At 29.3% G+C, this 17,761-nt stretch overlaps 1 protein-coding gene across 1 annotated transcript in view; it reads left to right on the forward strand.

Annotated features, from left to right (window-relative positions):
* LOC125826823 (long-chain-alcohol oxidase FAO4A-like) overlaps positions 1–17,761 on the forward strand; it is a 143,860-nt gene that overhangs the window by 74,514 nt on the left and 51,585 nt on the right. The gene's annotated exons all lie outside the window — the stretch shown is intronic.

Here is a 17,761-nt window from a genome sequence, read left to right on the forward strand (position 1 = left end):
TTTAAAATTTTTATTTTTTTCGGTAAATCCCGAAAATGAGTAATTGATTAATAAAAAATATGAAAAAAAATATAAAATTATTTGTAAATTATTTATATTTTTTTCATACTTTTCATATTTTTTATTAATCAATTGCTCATTTTCGGGATTTACCGAAAAAAATAAAAAGAATTAAAAATTATTGAAATTGTTGAATTTAAGGTTACTATATTTATTTGTAAATTTTTGGCGTTAATTTTATATTTTTTCATATTTTTCCTATTTTTTATTAATCAATTACTCATTTCTGGGATTTACCGAAAAAAATAAAAATTAAAAAAATTGTTGAAAACGGGTCGGATAGTTTATTTAAAAGGGGGTTGATTTATGGGTCGGATTAGGTGTTTATGGGTCCGAATTTTTTAGGGGCATAATTGATCCCTTTCCATTTTCATATAAATGTCATGTGGTAAGGTCAAAATGACATGGCAATTCCATGTGGCATTTAAAGAAATGGAAAATGAGTTGGATATGTCTAGCAGACCAACTAATGCCCATAAGGGCATATCTATGCGAAAAGTTGGACGGCGAGGGCATGAGTGAGTCAAACTTTAAACGAAGGGTATATCTAGACCTTTTCGAATTAGTTTAGGGGCATAGTTGACCCTTTTCCCTTTTTAAAATAATTTTTCAAAAAACTGTCGTTGAAAAAAAAATTTATGTTCAACTAATTTATTTGAAAAGTGATTTTTATAAGCAAATTGTGTTTGACCAATATTTGTTAAAAATGTTTTTGAGAGTCAAAATATGAAAGGGGCAAGTGTCAATGTACTTTTAGTATTAAGATTATTGTAGAAAAAGAAAATATTTTTAATATCTATTAAAAAAAAAATTAATTCTGCTTCTGCTCATAAAAGAGGTATTATTTATTCAAGCTGAACTGATAAGTTTATTAGATGCATGTTGCCCATGTTAATATGGGGCATTAAATTTGTGAATGAAGCTAAGTTTGAATATAAAAGATGATCAGTTGAGTACTAAACTTAGCTTTTATCGATTTTATTTGTCACCTATCTACATGAAAAGGCCCTAATTTTCTTCTTGGCATCAACTTCATTAATCCTTATCGATTTTATTTTAAAGGTATCCGTAAAAAAATTAGGGTCTAATGTTGTTCAACAATTTTTTATTTGAATACTTGACGATAATAGGGTAAGCAAAATCATGTGAAGTTTCATGTGCTATTTTCTCTCACTAGTGGCCACCTATTGTTGTTCAACAAATTTACTGTCCGAATACTTGACAATAACAACGTAAGCAAAAAACCATGTAAATTTTCATGTGCTATCTCTCACTAGTGGCCACGAAATTCTCTTCACATTTAATTGGATATGGAACTTACCATTAACTTCGTATATATATACACATATAAAAAGCTTTTTTATGCAAAACACATTGATTTAAAGTTAGATTTGTTAAAACTAACTTCAAATACCATATATATGAAATTATTTTAAAAAGTATATGTGGGAAATAAATATTTTTAAAATGGATGTATACAAATTAAATAGCAATGTCCAAATCGAATATATGTTTAGTCGTACACTTTCCCTAGCTATGGGTTGATAAATAGTGTTGAGCTAAGGTAGTTATGTGTTGGGTAGGTGTGTACATGACCAGGTTGGTTCAAATTTTTCAAATATCAAACCAAAACAATTGTGTCAATTTTTTAAAATTTATAAACCAAATCAAACTAATAAAACTCGAGTTTTTTTGGATATTTCAACCTCGGATTTTTTTTGGATTGGTTCAGGATTTTCAACTACCAAACCAAACCATTTGTGTCAAATTTTTAAATTTTTAAATTTTTAAATCAAACCAAACTAATAAACCTTGGATTTTTTCGTTTTGGATTTTTCGGTAAAGTGTTCATACAAACATATAATTAAGTTGTGCTCCAAATATTTCATTAGTCCAACCAAAATACAACTATCTAAGGTGTTTCTTAAGAAAAATAACATAAAATATGAGATGAGTGAGGTAAATGAGTTTATTTGAAAAACATTTTCCAAAACTTTTAACCCAACCAAACATGAAAAAATTGAAAAACATTTTCCGAGAAAAATGTTTTCCTTCATACCAAACACACCCCTAGTATATACTACAAATATTACCATAATTTTGGCGAGTGGCAGCAACGTATAAGCTGCAAAACATGTGTCCAGCTCACTTACTTCCACGTGAAGTTGAGGTGGCAACACAAGAGAAAAGATCTTTCCCGATATATATACTTGGGTATTGCCTATATTCCTGCTGAAATATATATATATATATATATATATATATATATATATATAATTAGTTTGGTGCTGTTTATTTTAAACAGGGTAGCGAAATAAATAAACAGATACTGTTTTAAAGCAGTGAATACTCTATAATTTTTTAAGATAGATAGAGCATTTTGATATTCAAAATACTCTTGTGCTCTGTAGCTCTTCATTTCGTTTATAGAAAATATTAGAGTTTCATATGGATGACTAGCATTTTTGTATACTAATTCCATTTCTTTGATTGCTTTATTCATATGAAATAAAACTCTTTTATACTTCCAAGCTCTTTTTCTTATGCTATGCAAAGATCTTTGTAAAAATTTCATTTTTATGCTAATATTAGCATGTAAATATGCAAATGGCATGATATGCAAATAGCATGATTGATATTGTTCATATGATTGTTCATATTATTTTTGATTCCCTATAGGTACCAAGTATTTTCCTTTATGTTTAAGTAAAGTATATGCACTATATAGTATATACGTAAAACTTATAATATGAATAAAAAGTTCGCGTGTATACCTTCCTTCTCTTTCTTCGATGAATAGTCCTATCACTTCCTCAGAAGTTCTGCCTTCAGGCCATGAACATTTTTTCACCCTAACGACCTCAGTCTTTGGTTACTTCAACACTGTTCCTCCCTAAGGCTGAAGATCGCAACCTTCACTTAAGACTATTGATAGAGTTATAAGAAGAGAGGTATAAAAACCAACTGTTTATTTCATATTCTAATTTTTACATACACACCATATATACTTATACAATACTCACAACATAATAAGAAAATACTTTTCCCTGGCGGGAGAAGTACTACTCACAACACTTCATCTCTCAGAAGGTACCTAACATTTTTCTAAGATGGGTTTCTCTCGGAAAATGTAGTCTGCCTTCTTCGTCTGAAGTTCCACTCCTTTTATAGACATAAGGAGGGACTTATTACAAAAGAAATTATTTCAGGGACTTCCCTAAAATATTACATAATTATCTTCTAGTCCTTAGCTTTTCTTGATTGCTGGGGCTGAAGATTCCTTGTGATAAGATAATGGACGCTCCATTGTCTTCTTTTGATAATTGGCCGACATGATGGGCCCTTCTTTTTGTCTTTGAGAAAAAGAAAAGGATTCCTTTTCTTTATTGCTTCATGACGTAAGTGCTTACGTCATCTTTTTTGTCTTCATCTTTATGCTACATCAGACATGATCATGATCTAACATTTTGCATGCTAGTTTCCATGTTTTTTCAGTGGCTCCAAGCCTGTGAAGTTCTATGTCGAGTATTCTTTCTTTAAGTTCTTTGGACTTAGTTTTACCTTTAGTAATCAATACCCAATCACTGTCTTGATCGATGACTCTACAATCTTCTTTGTAAAATCTTGTAAGAATAGCGTATAAGGCTTTTATCCCTAATGCTCTTCCTGTTTGAATCCATTTTTTATTAAGGTGAGGAAGTTTTTTATCAACTCCGGTGGCCTTAACATTAAATTCCTTAATTTTCTCAACAGAAATGTAGTTGAGAGTAGGATAGTATGCTTGCAAATCCTGGCATTCCATTGATATGCTAAAGAACCTGCAGTAAACTCCATTGCCTTGGGCGAAATTTTTAATTGCCTCGAACAATTTTGATGGTAATTGGGATAGTTCTTTTAGATCTGGTTTTGTATACACACGATCTAAATACCCAAATTCGAATAATTGAGCCGTGAAGCCCGGTATTCCATTAGGAAAAATTGATATTCTAGGAAACAAACTTGTTGTTCCTAAAACACCGTATGTTTCTCCTCTTTCTTCTGGGAGATTATATATGTATCTGGTAAAGGCAAGATACTCTTCTTTCTTTGGATGTTGCTTTCCAACCTGAAAAGAAGAAAAAACTTTTGTTCCAGATGGAACTTGGTTAGCTTTACTCTCTGGTTTCCCAGATATAATTTTTTCAGCTTTCGCTGATGATGAGCTTGTTGCTTCATTTGCTCGGCTTTTTTCTTCATCCTTAGATGTAGAAATTGGCATATCCGTGCTTACCATCGAGATGTTTTTGGCACTAGGTGCTAGTGGGACATCTCCTGCCACTTTGTTGGGATTAAAATTCCCTTTCAGATTTGAATTCTGAGATGGACGTGTGTCCAGATGCTCACACAAGAGTAGAAATTCTCTCATGTTTTCAGCCTGAGCGGTACTAAGCTGATTTATTTCGGATTGTAACATCCGAGATTGTTCAGACAGCCTTGATAGCTCGTCTCTTATTTTAAAAAGCTTTTGGCTTTTTTCATCAATGGACTCATCCACTTTCTTCATTCCTTCATATATCCTGTTCACCAGGATTTTTGTCTGATTGTCCATGTTGGACGTTTCTGGAAATGAAGTCTGCAAGAAAATTATCATTTCCTTTAATGTATTCTATTGAAAATGAATAGAAAGATAATAACACCTGCCATCTGTGCAATCTTCTGTATTGCGGTTCGGAAGGTAGCTTATTAAATATTAGCCCTGAAACTTGCGTATTATCAGTTCTAATAACAACTTGTTTTGGTAAAAGGAAAGCAGAGAATTTTATGATTCCTCTAACAATTGCTAATAATTCCTTTTCATTAGTGGAATATCTTGTTTCTGCATCATTAAAAGTAGCACTTGTGTACCTGCAAATTTTCTTTAAATCGGTTTGCAATAATGCTCCCCAATGATAGTCAGATGCATCAGTTTGCAAAACTAGATTATCACTATCTTCTGGTAATCTTAGTTTAGGCAATTTTGCACATTCTTCTTTTAGACTTTTAATACACTGAGTGTGTTCGTCTGTCCAACCAAGTCTATTGGACTTCCTTATTAGTTTTGGTAAAATATTCCCTTTTTTTGCTAAGTCCGGAATAAACTCTCCTGCATAATTTAAACAACCTAGAAATTTTTGAATTTCTTGTTTTGTTGTTAATTTATCAGGGAACTCTACTATCTTTTTTGATATATGTGATTGGAGTTCAATTCCATTTTTTGAAATAATCATTCCTAAGAATTCTATTTCATTTTTATTGATGTCAGCTTTCTTCTGGCTTAACACAATTCCATTTTCTAAACAACTTTCTGAAAATTCTTTCAGATGTTTTAAATGTTCTTCATATGTTTTAGAACATATTAGAATATCATCTATATAGACAATTAGAAATTCCTTTTCAAAGAATATTTTATCCATTTTTCTTTGGAATATTTGTGGTGCATTTTTTAGCCCAAAAGGCATAACTAACTACTCATAATGTCCATTAGGAGTGCTAAAAGCAGTTAACTGAATAGAGTTTTCTGCTAATTTTATTTGCCAAAATCCACTTTTACAGTCAAATTTTGAAAAATAAGTTTTTCCTTTTGCAAGGTTAATCAAATTATTTTTATTTGGGATAAAATATCCATCAAATAAGCAGTTTTTATTTAGCTCTTTATAGTTTATTACCATTCGAGCTTTTCCTCTTTTTATTTCAGCATGGTTTCTTACCATAAATACTGAGCTACTATGAGGACTTTTACTCATTCTTATTAATTTTAGATTGAGTAACTCTTTGATTTGGATTTTAAATTCAATTTTATCTTCTTCGTTGTAGAGCATGGGTTTTACTCTAATGATTACACTGGGATCTTTTAGGGTCAGAATTGCCCTTTCATGATTTTGTTCCCATTTTTCTAATGGATTTTCACCATAAGACTTTTGTAATTTTTCTTTAATCCTTTCTAGATTAAGACACTTACAAGTGATTTTTATTAGATTATCTAAGTATTTTCTTTTAAAATTTTCATTGTCCTTTTCAAGACTATATGGATTTTGCTTTCTTGGGACTTTTATGAAATGTCCACAAGGAGTTTTAAGGCTTATCATATACAATGTTTGATGATAATCCTGAAATTGTTGTAGAAAATCATTTCCTAATAATAAATCTGTTTCCAGTTTATCATAAGCAAATAATTTATTTATAGAAACAATTTTTGATCCCAAAATTATTTCTACTTTTTCTTTAGATTTTGTAAGTTTTTCTTTATCTCCTGTGATTCCAATCATCGAGATATTTTTTTTATGTATGTCCCAATCTTTAATTAAAAAAGATTTTGCTAGACTTGCTTCAGATCCATTGTCTATTTGACAACATGTTGTTAGTTTTGTATCATAGAATGTTATTTCTATGAAAACGGATACTTTGAAAATTGTTTCTTTTGGCATTATATTTTTGGTATGAAACAAGTTTCACCTTTATATAGCATTTCTATTCCATTTTTTTCAATGCTATAGTCTTCTAATTTATTTAGGAATAAATTTCCTAAAATTAATTCCTGATCACTTTCGTGATTGGTTATGTAACAAGGAACTGTTATCCTTATGGTATCTAGTTGTATTGGTAAATCTACCATTTTTTTACAACTAAAGTTATTACCTTCAAAGGTCTGATAGGTATAATGCTCACCTTCGTAAACTGGTATTCCTTCTATTAGGATACCTTTTACATGATTAGCAGTTGTTCCTGTTTGTATCAAGATTTCTTGATATTTCCATTCTGTTCCATTGAAGATTCTTCCTTTTATTTTTGTTATATTTGGAGTTTCAATTTTTAAAGAATATCTATTGGATATGCTTTTTCTAATTGAATTTCTTCCGTATTCAATTGAAAGTCTAGGGTTACTAGTACTTCCTATTTCCTGTGTTTTTCCAAATCGAATTTCATAATCATCTGGAATTTGAGCTTGTTGAATTTCTGCTTCAACTATTCTTGCAATTCCTGCACATTCTTGATCTATTTTGATCATTCCTTTATTTTTATACACCTTACCATAGTTTGAATTTGTAATTGTGTATAATGCTTGGTAATATATACTCATTATATGATTACCTGGTTTAAATAGATCATTTCTTTTGATCTGAAAATGTAAACTCAATGTGTCATTAATATCAGCATCTTTGAGTGATATACAATATTTTGGATAGTATGTAAATAGGAGTTTTGTATAGGCTAGGTTTCCCTCTACTATACCAAGATTTCCTTCTCTTGCATTTATAAACCTTTCATCTGATAGATTTATTACTATCGGACAGTTGATTCCTTCTTTAAAAGTCGATTTGACTAATATTTGGATTCCTCCTAAATGAACATAATTCATTTTCTTTCTTTTTCTTTCCGAAATTTTCCTAAGAATTTGATCTATCATAAGTTTTGTTAACAGGTTTAGTTTATGTTTTCCTGTTGTTTGGGTAATTTCTATTACCTTTTCAATTTCTTGATATTCATGATAAGAAATTTTATCTCTTGCAAACATTCTTTGCATTCTGCTTAGTAGATTGTCTTCTACTTTAAGATTTAGTTTTAATCGTTGGATTTTTCTGAATGTTTCTCCATCAAAGACTGCTTTTAAAGCGTATCCTCGATGATCTTCTTCTGTTTCTAGGATTTGAACAGAATCTCTTTCTTGTATTTCTTTATTCATTTAGTCAGATTCTTCTGAACTGGTTGAATATTCTTCATATATTTCATCAAAGAAATCTTCACTTTCTATAGATTTTATTGATTCTAGATCTGAATCAATTTCTATTCTGTCTATTTTTGAGATTTTTACTCTTCTTTTGTTACATTCGTAACTTTTATGGCCTTCTTCACCACAATTATAGTATTTGCATTTATCTGTTGGTTTGGTTTTTGTAAATTCTTTTTTCTTTTTATAATACCGTTTTCTTGGTATATATTTTTGTTTGGAAAAATTTTTCCTTTTTATTAACCCTTTTTTGAGTTGTTTTCTTTTTTTATAAGGTCTACCATCACATCCCCATTGGGTAGATGCCTTAGTGTCATTACAATAAATTTGTGTATTTATTCTTTTAGCTTTTCTTTGGATGTTATGAGACATACAAAGTTGACTAAGTTTATTTTTTTAGGAAATTTATTCTTTGACCAAGAGTATCTCCTTTTTTATTTTCTTTTTCATATTCTTCTCTGAAGTATTTTGCCCAGAAGCCTGGTAATTTTTTATAGTATTTTTCTAGATAAGGAGTCATTTCCTTACCACTATCAAATACTTTGTAGTAATATTCTTCGAATTCACAAGTATATTCTTGAATATAACTCATTTTACATATTTGTAATTTTTCTAGTTGCTCTTTAGCAATAGTTCTTATAACTTCTTTATTTTCTTTTATATTTCCTTGTTCACCAAAGAATTCATTTGCAATATATTGCTTTAAATTTGATATACCTTCTTGTACGGAATTTTTTAATCCCTCTAAAGTATCATTTTTAATTATTTTTTCTGCATCTTCAGTTAATCCTGAAAACCAGTCATTTACTTTTCCTATGAAAGTATTTATCATAATGATATATTTTTCTTCATCTGTATAATTTCCTTTTCCTAATAAGAAATATAGGAGCATGTTTTGAGACCAAAGGTCTAGACTATCTTCTGGATCTCTTTTGCATTCGAGATCTAAGAATTGTGCTCCAATATCTCCTGTTGGGAGTCTATTAGGCATAAATCTTGCTTTATCATTATTATGAAAATGTTTTGAAAAATCATTTTCCTTTTTTGCTTTTTTAGCGAAATTTCTATTATCCTTTTCTGGCTCTTGCCATTCTTGTTTCATTGAAGTTGATGCTTCAAATTTTCCTTGGGGTCCATCTGTTTCCCCTTTATTCAAGAATACTTTTAATTCTTCTGAAAGATTAAGATCTTCCATTGAATAAACCAATTCATCTAGTTCATTCATTTTCTTGCGCTTCTTTTTCTTTCGATTCAGAATTAATTTCTTCGAAATTACATTCTAGATCTTTCTCTAGATCATATAAATCCTTTTCTTTCATTTTCTGTTTTTCAAGAAATTTTTGGATTAATATTTCATCCATACTTCCTTTTTGGTAAATGTTTCCACTTGCTAATTTTTTTGACAGTAATTCTTTAATATATTTTTGACTTACTTTTTTGTCAAAATTTTCAGTTTTTTCTATATATATATATATATATATATATATATATATATATAACTTTTTTAATATATCACAATTAATAGAAAATTATTTTGAATAAATCTACCTCATATAATAATAACTTATCAACATAAAAAGAGTTACTATCTCCGCTAAAATATTAATATTACACAAAACTTATAAAATAAATATGTAAATGAATATATCGCAACAACAAAATTTTAAGTAGATATTTGAGATATTTTAGAAAGTACATAACAATATATATTTATATAAATATTAATTTAAAATCGATATTTTTGAATATGAGAAGTGTCACAATAAGACTCTTAAATTTGGACCCGTAAGTAGAGCTATTAATATGGGCTAGCCCACCCCATCAGGGCTAACCCATATAGGCTTTGACATTTTATGGGTCAGGTCGGGCTAGCCCATTTTTGGTGTGGACCAGAAAACGGTCGACCCAACCCACAAGTACGTGGGCTGCAGGCTTGCCGGGCCAGCCCACTTTTTTTAAAATTATATTTTTTTTTATAATTATTAAAATAAATTATAAATTATTGTTGACACCCAATTTCGACCCTCCCCGATTGGAGTTAATTCTCGAGCTTTTTAAACTTCAAGCGATTTGGAATATTTAGTTTATAAGATTTAAATATCTTTTTTTTCTTTTCTCTTTCGAGATTTTTTAAAGTGATTTAGTCGGCTTTATAATACTTTAGATAATTAATGGATTTTATGTAATTACTTATATAATCAACGTGCATTATTAATAATTGGAAGTCATCTTGAAATTTTTGCATTTTTCAAAATTAACTATTTTATTAATTTAGTTATTTGAATTAGTTAGCTTATAATTAAATTATTTATTTATTTTATTTTATTTTAAGATTAAGAAGCTTGTTAATTAATTAATGACAATTCATCTTATTTTAATTTTGGCCGAATTTAGCCAATTGCTTCAATTTGGTCGAGATTGTCATTCATATGGCTATTTTCTTAATTCAAATCGACCATCTTCCTTGCTTTCAAGACTCCTAATTTCAAACCAATTTTTGAGCCCATTCCCCATCCCTTCAAATCCTCACCAGTAACCCAAAAATTCCAAAGCCCATTCCCAATCCTAATTCCCTAAAGATCCAGCCCAAAACCCATTAGTTCATACGTACAATATCCATTTCAACAAACAACAGCAATACAAGACGCATACCACACGACCCCACCTCCCCAACTTGATCTTCTTTACTGCAACCAGTACTGTTCAGCAGTCCGTTTCCAACAACCAAGCACACGTTTTCTTCCTTTTCCTCTTCCGGAAAGGGTTGAAACTTCAGGGAAAGGGTGTTTCATCGAAATGGTGAAAGTTTTTTTGAGTTTGAAATTTCAAATTGGCCCTTTGAATCCAAATTTTCATCCCTTTCCCCCCAAAATCCGAACCCTAATTCTCCACTATAAATACCCTATTCTTCTACTGGAGGAGGAGGAGAGATTTTTTTTATGAGAATTTGAGAAAAACACAAAAATTACTAGTCAAAACATTTGTATACAAAGTTTTAGGTTCTAAAAGACTCTTTGTTCAAAGATAGTTCGGGTATTCGGATTTACTACTCGGATTCAGAAGTAGTTGGCGGAGGAATCGCTGCTCTGCTCGTTTAGTCTCATTTCGCTGCACATCTGAAGGTAATACTCATTTCGCTTCGAACATATTTTGCTCGCAATGTATTGCTCGTTTTGCTCTCAACTGTGTGAGCCTCTTATATGTTAGCATTTTATTCAGGAATGCTTTTTGACTCCCTGTTGGCTGTAAATCAGCGATGAAGGTCGCTTGAGAGCCCATGGTTATTGTTTGTTTCCGTTTCGTGGAAGGTTTTAATGTTTTTCCCCTCCCTAGTAGGTCAATCTTGCTTTTCTTAGGATCAATTTTTCTTTGTGTATGCTTTTAATATTTTATTTTATTTTATTTTTTTTGTTTCCTCTTTGTTCTTACTTTTTGGCTAGCAATCTGTCTATCTTGTAGGTCTTTGCGTATAGTTATTTGTGCATCCCATCCTCTTCCCCTATCTCTAAAAGCTTTCTATAGTGGCTAGCTTTGTCTAAGTTCTTTACTTTGTTTTATTATGAGTTTTCGGTCGTGCTTACATATCGACTACCCTGTTTGATGCCTGCAATATCGTGACAGCATGTATTCATCATTTATTTCGTCTAGTCGAACTCGAGAAATAATATATCCGCTGATTATATATTTTTATTTGTTTCAGCCAAATGCCTCTTGTTTGTCTTTATTGTTAACTAGTGAACAAATCCGCGCTTCGCGCGTATTAGACTTTTGATATTATATTTTTAGTAAAATATTATAAACTTTAATCAATTATATTATTAATACGTTTTTTTTATGATTTTTTCATCACATAAAAGTTTAGAGTTTTCTATAAAATTTGTATATATAAATTTGTATAAGTGAAACAATTTTTCTTTCTTAAAAGAACGTAAAGAAAGGAAATTAAAGGAGTTAAAAAAAAATAAAAAAATAAAGAAATAAAAATCAACTCTTTCTATAAGTATATACATATGTATAACAAAATTAAATATATTGTTTTTTCTTTTTTTTAACGTTTTTTTTTTTACTTTCCGACGTAATTCCTTTTTTTTTTAAAATGTGTTAAATCACTCTTCTTCTTTTTTATACTTTCACTTCTAAATAATCAAAAAATAGATTTTCAAATCTCAACATAAAATGTAAAAAAATAATATTAATAATTCAAGAAGCAGGGCATAAAATCATATTATAACATATGAAGAAGTAAGACATTATTGCTCATTAGTTGTTCAATTTAATTTGAGAATTTGTAAGTAATTAATGTAGTCAGGAATAGGAAACATAAATAACGGAAATCATCATTATAAATTAATATAAGAATTGCAGTATTTTATTTCTTTTTTCTTCTTTCTTCCTGAAATGTGTTGATCATTTTAGTTATGTGACAAGTATGTTTATCATAGATGTTGCATCTAGGTGTAGATGCATAATTAAAATAATTTCCCTTTAGAATTTTGGTCACTTAATCACTGATATTATAGCTACTGCCCCCCTCCCAAATATTTTACTCTTTACCTCTTATTTCATGCTTCTAAAAGGAATTTTAAGTTTATTAATTATGAGGATAGAAGGTCCTTTATTTTAGTTGAGTAATGTGATAAGATTGCGTCTACTGGATCACACTAGATTCGATGTTTTGCTGTAATTTGTTTAAGTTTGAATTCAAATATTAGTTAATTCAAAATCACTTTGTTAATCTTATTATAAGTAGGTGTTGATTTATTTTATGTGTTTTCTTTTCTTATGTGAAATCCATCCGAGTTCACCATGAACTCCTATTTTCTCTTGTATTACGGGAGAGCCGTAAAGACTCAAATTCCTCTTACCCGAAACATCCAACTGTAAAAATCGACGTACAGGTCCTGGAGTTGAAGGATATGAAATAGATCGGAAGATTGGGCCAAAGGCCTAATCTTTATAAAAGATTGTATTTTGTTATTTTGGGCCTAAGCCCTTGTCCTTTTAATTGCTATTATTGTGTTAGTTTAGGACAGGTGGAAGAATTGAACCTAAGGCCCAAATAATATTTTGTTTTGTGTTAGACTAAGACTTAGGCCCAAGTACTGGCCCAGGTGAACAGTAAACCAGACTTGGGCCCAATTTTCCTTCTTTACTTTATTATATTTGTTTACCTGTCGATATTTGTTGTTAGTCTTAAGGTTAATAAGATTTAATTCCCCGAAAGATGGTCATTCTAAACTAGTCTTCTAAAAATTAACTAATTAAATACTTGTTTCCTATAATATTGAAACATAATCTATCAAAATGTTTAACTTAGATAATATCACAATATTTCCCCTTTTCCCGTTTAAAATAGTTCTAATTACAAAACAACTCAATTTTGCAATTTAAGTTAAAGTTAAATCATTTTAGCCGAATAAATTATTGTCGGATAACCGCATTAGCGGATATTCTAGGTGCCTTAAAAACCTTCCTAGAATATTAATAAGAACCCCCGAACCCCCTTATATTTTCAACTGATTCCCTGTTTTAATCTATTGAAAATCAGTTTTCTTGATTTTTTTTTAAAATTAAGTGGCGACTCTTAAAACCAGTCTAAATTATATTTTCTTCATAAAACAATTATAATTTAAAAATATTATCATAAATATCGACAAAACAATATTACATCATGTTAATGTTACTACTTGTTAATCAAGTCCACAAATAAAATTATTTTTATAATATTTATTAAGGTTTTTTCAAATAAAAGTATAAATATATAAATAGAAATATTAACCTAATTGTTTTGTCACCTTAAAACACAAAAAATGTGACAATATTCCAACCATAAAAAAGTTAAATATAAACTCCTTAAAAAAATCATGAAACTTATGGCGTATCTAACACATCATGAAATCTATGGCGTATCCAACACTTCATGATCTTCATCAAGCATATCTGAATCAGCTTGTGGCAAGGTTGTCTTAACATCTTCATTTTCATCTGCAATTTATATGCGGTTTCAATTAGTTAAATATTAAATAGATTTTGAGTTTGGATTCTCTTTAATTTTAAATTTTAATATTATATTATATTTTTTTAATTATTTTTATTCGGCCCACGGGCCGGCCCTACCTATATTTCTCAAGCCCCACAAATCAGCAGACATATTCAGGTCAGGCTAAAAAGCCATTTTCTTAAATGGGGTCCAAAAATCTTAGCCCAGCCCTATTAAATCCCGGGTTAAGCCAGGCTAGCCCAACAGGCCTAACCCATATTGATGGCTCTACTCGTAAGACTTCGGTACTGAGTAAAGGACAACGTACACACCTGGATGTGACACTCGGGTTGACTTTTTTTAATTAAAGTCAAATCATCCTAAATATAGTCCGATTTTTTTTCAATACTAAACCAAATCAAACAAAATCATTAGTCGGGTTATTTTTTTATTTGACTCAACTTGCGATTTGGTTCAATTTTCGATTCGATTTTATACACCCGGCTGATACTAACAAGGAACCTAATGAACGTGTTTTCCAGTTTAACTAAATCTTCCCAGGAAAACCTACAAGAAAAAAAATCTCAAATGAATCTACAATTTGTGTGTTTGGTACGAAGGAAATATTTTTTTCTAAAAAGATAATTTTATAAAAATGAGAAAAAATACTTCTTTAATGAAAGGTAGGAAAAATAAGTTGTATAACTTACATAAATACGATAGTGTAAAATCTAAATTACCTTTTATCCCTATTATTTTTGTAATTACATAAATCCCATATTTTTTAGGCATTTCAGATACATAATTAAGGATCCGGATACATTATTGTTGATACATTATGTATCAATCTGTTGCACTTATTAAGGAAAAAAAAAAGCTGAAAAATCAAATTAAGATCTCATAGTATCCATTTGTCGCACTAATTAAGGGAAAAAAAGAGCTGAAAATCAAATTAAGGTCCCATAAATTATGTTATTCCATTCCAAATTATTGTCAAGAATTCAAAATCCTATAGTGTAACAAACCAAAAAATTCAAAAATTAAATTTCTTCTTCTTGTTCATCGTTCTCTCTGTTTCATAAAAACTTTTGTCGAAATTTTGGATAAGCGAGGTGAGTTATGAAGAATACAAAAGTGATGGAATTGTTGTTGGACAAACGATTTCTTTTGTGAATCTTCAAGTTCATCGAATATCCTTTCGATTTTGATTCAAGATTGTCGAAAATTTTGACATTCAAAATTCTTCTCCAGTTCATTGAAGATCCTTTCCGTTTTGATTCAAAATTGTTGAAAACTTTGAGTTTCACAATTATTCTCCTAGTTCATTGAAGATTCTTTCAATTTTGATTCAAAATTATCGAAAAATTTGAAAAGATGCATCATGAAGATCCTTTCAATTTAAATTTATAAGTGTTGTATTTCTACTAGATACATTAAATAAGAAAGTGTTGCCCATTAGATTTTAGGTTTGAGATCGATACATTAGTATTTGGTAATTATTGTGTATCAGATACATTTAGTATAAATTCGAATTTACGTATCATAACAAAAAAATTAGTGCATGATACATTATTATTTATGTATCTTATTTTGTTTGAGATCATGAAGATCCTTTCAATTTAAATTGATAAGTGTTGTATTTCTACTAGATACATTAAATAAGAAAATGTTGTCCATAAGATTTTAAGTTTGAGATTGATACATTATTGTTTAGTAATTGTTATGTATCAGATATATTTAGTATAAATTTGAATTTACGTATCATAACTAAAAAATTAGTGTATGATACCTTATTATTTGTGTATCTTATTTTGTTTGAGAAATACTATATTTTAAAATTAAAAAAAAAATACATTATACATGTAATTGTTTCAAAATAGCTTCTTTTTGTGTGTGATAAATAACACAAAATTTATGTATCAAGTACATTTCTATTGAACATGCTAAACAGTAATCAAAGATTCAACAACATTACAGTTATGTATCAATACCTTACATATGAACATTATACATTGCATAAAACAAATGTTATTGTAGCAGTGATGTATTAGATCAATGATAATACTAACAAAGACTAATTTAAGACTCAAAATAAACGAGATATATTAAAAATCTATATCTTTGATAGTGATGACCGTGCTATGGTAGATCCAACTTTTTTCTTCTTTTTTTTTTGGACCTTTTTCAATAGTAGAAACATTAAAAGAAAATAAATATTTTTCAAGAAAAATTTTCAACGACAATATGATTAACTAAAATTGCAAAGGTTCAATAAGATTTCAATGAGGATAGGGGGCGGAGGTAATTTTATTATTATTTTTTACGATGAAAAAATTAAAAAATAATAATAAAAGAAATCGAAAATTGAAGTGATGGAAAGAAATCTACCTCTTGAATAATTTGAAATCATTAATTGGAAATAGAAAAGATTTGAAATTCAGAAATAGATTAATTGATAAACTTGAGAGAGATCTTCTGAAAATCAAAATGAATTTGAAATTTGTAACTGCTAAAGAAATGGAGAGAATTTAGGGATAAAATGGAGGAGTGAAATGGGGAGTGGGTGTAGGCTAAAAATAGGAGTGAAATATTTATGTATCTAAAAGATTTTATGAATTGGGAGAATTAAGGGATTTTTGAAATTTTAAAAAAAGGTAGGGATAAATGGATATTAAGGTAAGTAAATGTGTGTATATAAGTAATTTTCCCAAATAAGTTTTATAAGTAATATTGTATGTTTATTGTATCATCCCCAGCCACCCACTCCCCCAATCCCTACTTGACCACTCGCACTCCTTTCCTAAATTACATATAAATATTTTTGAAATGATATTATTTTTACTTATTTATCAAACACTAGAAAATAAGTAAGAAACCAACTTGTTTTCAGAAAATATTTTTCATAAAAAATATTTCCCTTTTTTTCCAAACACACCCCATCAATGTATTTGGATGAACACAATTTATTAGCAGACAACTGTTCAAATGGGCGAAAAGAGACCCATTAAATTTTAGGAATCACATAGTTTTAATATGAAATTACAATCTATCCCTTTTTAATTTATAATTACATTAATCCCTTAAAAAGTAACACAAACCGGATATATAATATGTAGCTCGAATACATTAAAGAGTATCTCGTATACATTATAACATAAACTGGATACATAATATGTAGCTCAGACACATTATAAAATAAACTGGATACATAATATGTAGCTCGGATACATTAAATACTGGCTCGGATACATTAATATGTAGCTTGGATACATTAAAGAAATAAGAGATTTTAGAGGTTTTTAGAAATAGAAGGGAATATTGGAAATAAGGGAAACATAAGACGTGTATTTCAGTCATGTTCCTTTAATTTCAGTACGGCCCACTTAGAATTAGGACAGGTGTTGGGCGAAAGCCCAAAATATTCTCACCAACAAATTTGCCCAAAAAAACAGTCCAGGCGGACAAGATCTGATTTATCGGCCCTATAAGCCCAATTTGGGCATTTGATAGGTTTAAATACTTATCCTCATTGTCTAACCCTAACTTTGTTTGTTTAAGTTTAGTCTAATTAAGTCTCCTAATGATGAACCAGTTTTGTCATTATTTTTCTTTTACTTAGTTATTTTATTGATTTTCTTTTATAGATTGTTTCAAGTGTTTAAGTCTAATTTCTTTTCAAATGATTCTAAAGTATATTATATTAATTTATTTTTAGGCATATTTTCCAAATTGGTCAAATAAGTAATTTTCAAGTTGTAGGATAATTGTTTGTTAGTGAACACTTCAAATGCCTTAAAAACTTTTTTGAACTGTAAATGAAAATTTCGTACCTTTTTCGCTAATTTTTTAGGTTTAATTCTGTTAAAGTCTTAAAAAATTAAGTTTTCTTAATTTTCTCTATAAAATTAAGTGGCGACTCTTTAAAGAATTGATTTTTCTTAAAAGTAGAATCGATTTTGAAAACTTGTCTTATTTCT

Source organism: Solanum verrucosum, unplaced genomic scaffold (genome assembly GCF_900185275.1).
Source record: "Solanum verrucosum unplaced genomic scaffold, falcon-dt-bn FXZP01000060.1, whole genome shotgun sequence".
Classification (NCBI taxonomy): Eukaryota; Viridiplantae; Streptophyta; class Magnoliopsida; order Solanales; family Solanaceae; genus Solanum; species Solanum verrucosum.